This window comes from Nymphalis io, chromosome 10 (genome assembly GCF_905147045.1).
Source record: "Nymphalis io chromosome 10, ilAglIoxx1.1, whole genome shotgun sequence".
In the NCBI taxonomy this organism is placed as follows: domain Eukaryota; kingdom Metazoa; phylum Arthropoda; class Insecta; order Lepidoptera; family Nymphalidae; genus Nymphalis; species Nymphalis io.
Window position 1 is genome coordinate 8656458 of NC_065897.1, and position 3770 is coordinate 8660227.

The 3770-nt window shown below is 28.8% G+C and overlaps 1 long non-coding RNA gene across 1 annotated transcript; it reads right to left on the reverse strand.

Moving 5' to 3' along the window:
• Positions 1-1134: 1134 nt before the first annotated feature.
• Positions 1135-2811, reverse strand: LOC126771190 (uncharacterized). The gene is made up of 2 exons (XR_007669520.1): positions 2662-2811; positions 1135-1394 (listed from the first exon to the last, which is right to left on the reverse strand). It is a non-coding gene; the product is annotated as an uncharacterized LOC126771190 (long non-coding RNA).
• Between the last annotated feature and the right edge of the window lie 959 nt (positions 2812-3770).

Here is a 3770-nt window from a genome sequence, read left to right on the forward strand (position 1 = left end):
CTGTTGTCAAATAAATCTATTACATTTCCAGAGCAGTCTGTTTGTTTCTGACGTTATGAGTCATTATAACGTCTCCGAAAATAATTTGCTAAAAGTCATGGACGAATAGGATTTAGTAAGGATATTTACTTTAATATAATAATTTTAATGTAATAAATGTGATTTAAAAAAACCTTTTCCTTCTATTCTATTAAAACAATACTATTCAGTCAGTCTTTTGGTATTATTTAATGGATATTACTAAAAAGTTTGTAATGAATAAATTAAAAACTACAAAACCAATTTAAAAAAAAATCTTCTACCTGCAGAAAGCTACAATATTAGCGAGTAATATAGGCTATATATATTTTAGATCCCCATAATTAGAGATCCCTACAAAAAATCAATAATGTGGCCCAAGGTATAATTTTTATGCTAAAAAAGTCATTTTTCGGCGTACGCTGCAAAAACTATAGAATATACCTAAAATAATGTATTACATGTTTATAGTACTTATCATTACCTACAAAAAAGTCCGAGAAACTATATATTTAATACTTAATTACAGTTAAGTTACAATAACTGCTTTTTGTTCAAATTAGTCAATAAAAACACGGGTACGATCGAACGATAATATTCGTATCATCATTTTAATCCTAATGCTAATATATAGCTTCATAATAAAGGTTGATTATGTACATGTAAATTCCTCTTTAAATTATTCAAATGAAACCTTTCGTTTAAAAGTTAGGACTGGTAAAATAATGCAAAAAGTAAGAAAAATGCCGTGGTGTAAGCGAAATATGGATATCGGAAGCGAACAGTGCTGGGCTTAGTACCTTTGCTACACATTTTATTATATGTAAACTACATATAGTTGAATAGTACGTTTGTTATTTTAATATTTTTTTAGTATTTAAAACTTAGAAACGCTATATAAAAAATTCAACCACCCTTCAAGCTTTTAACATAATATTGGTCTTTTAACAACAAATATAGAAAAATATTAAAATATTCTTTTGCAGGGCGTGTTGTACTATGTTTTGAGCATATATATTATTATATGCACTGTTCTGTACATACTTACACCTTATGTATTTTATGGGCAAATAGATCGATTGGCGAATGTTTATACCTTATTGATTAAAAAACGCATGGGATAAAATCCTTATTTACTCATAAGAAGTCGAGACGGGCAGCTAGTTTAATATATTCAAAATCGATTTAATAATTGTTGAAGATTTCCTTTTTAATTGCGAGCATTTTCATTTGGACATGATGTCAAGTTTCAAGTTTCTCTAATTATGATTCCAAATGTATCTTCAAGTTGGGACTTTAAGTTTTCGCGATGCGGGTCACGTAGTGCTTAACCCCAGGGTATTTCCCGGCGGATCTTCTTGTTTTGACGCTTTATGCTTAAAGAAAGTTGTTTAATTTATAAACGTTTATCCAGAAATATATCAACTAAACTAAATCTGATAAATCATTGAAATAACATTTATTTGTTACCAAATGTGGAATGTTTTTCTTAAAAGATAATAAAAAATTAAATTGACCTTCATTTATTGTAGATCATTTTATATTTTTGTATATAATAACGTTTTGAGCGTTATGTATTTAATAAATAAATGTAGGGATCGTGTGACTTTTGTATATAACGTAATTGGTGATAAATATGTTAATTGCCTTGGGTATTCAATTAAAAATAAAATTGTGTTTTACTTTAAATCAGATATCAACTATTCCATATTACGTGTAACAAAAAAAAAATCATTTGCAGCGATATGGATAAAATTTTTATATTACCTAAATCTATAAGTCGTGGACAAAATTTCATCTATATTTCACAATAAAATTAATATCTAAACCAATTTTGATATCATTCATATTTCTCATTTATGACATACTTGTATAAACTAATAAATAAATGTTATAAAATACAAATATATATATACCTATCAAAACAAACAAATTGTGCTTCTTATTTTCTCTATTGGTAAATTACTTCTGTGCGGTGCGGGTGGATCAATAGTTAAAAATAAATAATAAGTTATTTTTTATTATATCTAGGTATATATATATTTTAATCATTTCACTTTCGTGGCTGTGGATCCCACACGATAATACTTGGACAGTTGAAGGATTATGTCTTAACACATTATTTCAATCTCCAACACAAAGCGCGCGCACAGTCACTTTCCTACTTAGTTTCAATTTACGAGTAACAATGGCTATTTACACTATTCGTATCACTCAGTTACAATGTAATTTGTTTCTTGATTAAAGAATGTTTTACCAAACCAAAAGCGAAACGCCAGTCTCTTTAATCTGGATTAAAACTTTATCACTACAGAAGTTCATGACTCCGTAAGTCTCGTCTTGTTTGAGCAGCTCCACAATACATTATTATAGAAATCCAATTACTTACATATAGCGGTATTTTATGGATAAATAAATATATTCAATCATTCCCATTTCAATTATAATGATATATAAATATAATTCAACCTCTGATATATTTTTTTAATTGGAAAATGCAACACAATTGAGCTTACAATCCTAAATATAACAAAAAGAAAGTTGGTTTGCTTGATTGTAGACTAAATAATGAGTTATACAAAGTTACACACAGTACGGTGAAAGTAAGTACTACTAATACTTGTTCTTAACGTACATACTTACGTAGAACTGCGTGTCTCATTTAAACGCCAAATTTATTTTTTAAACGAGCACATATCCTCCTGTCTGCATAATAATGTACTAGCGTTCATAATTCAATTGTTTTGTCGCTATGTACAGACTTTTTTAATTCTAAGTCGCTTAGCGCCGTTCGCTGCCTCTAAATATGAACGACGAAAATAAGTGTGATTTTCTTTCTCGCATTTACTTTTAGGATAAGGTTTTAGTATCTCATGTTATTATATAAGTAAGTTCGCAGTTTCACCCGATATAAATTTAGACGTAAAAAATGTTAATTTCATATTATTGTGATACATATTTTCGATTAATCCAACTTTATACATTCAAGTTATCATAACAGTATATTAAAATTTCGTTATTGTTTGGAGAGTATCCTGTACATTTCATCTGATTATTCTAATTTTTTAAATACAATATATTATACGGTATATGCGACCAGCTGGGTCATCTGGTTTTACGAGTGTATTCCGAGGAGAGTAGTATTATACTTAAAATATAGAATTGTGTACTTATTTTCAACTGCCTCGTCGGTCTATTGGCTAGATATAAAGGCAGCAAATGCCGAGGTTCTGGTTTGAACTCAAGGCAGGCCTAGAGGGAATAGAGAGTGCACCTGTCCTGTGCAGTTGGTTAATATCTTTTGATATTGGCCGCCATGGCCGAAATCAGTCAGGGCATCGTCATCATATTAAATAGTACTTACTATACGCACCAGCGTATCACTACTAATTATTCTAAAGAGTATATAAAATAAATAATTTTAACTTATATAAACTTGGATTTGTGATGGCAGCAATTCATAATTTACTATTCGGAAAGAGTTTGTACATCTCAAATTTATAATGTCTTGTTTTAAAGGAGCAGTTTGTAGAAATTCAACAAATAATATTCAAAAGCCGCTAAATCTATATTAATATTATAAATGCCAAAGTAACTCTGTCTGTTATAGTTTCAAAGCTAAACCATCGAAACTATTTTAATAAAATTTGGTGTACCTCTACCTCTACTAATATTTGTATTGTGATAGTATTAATTTATGTTAATTTCTGAAATACGTTTAGAGAAATATTGTACATGACAATAAGAGATAT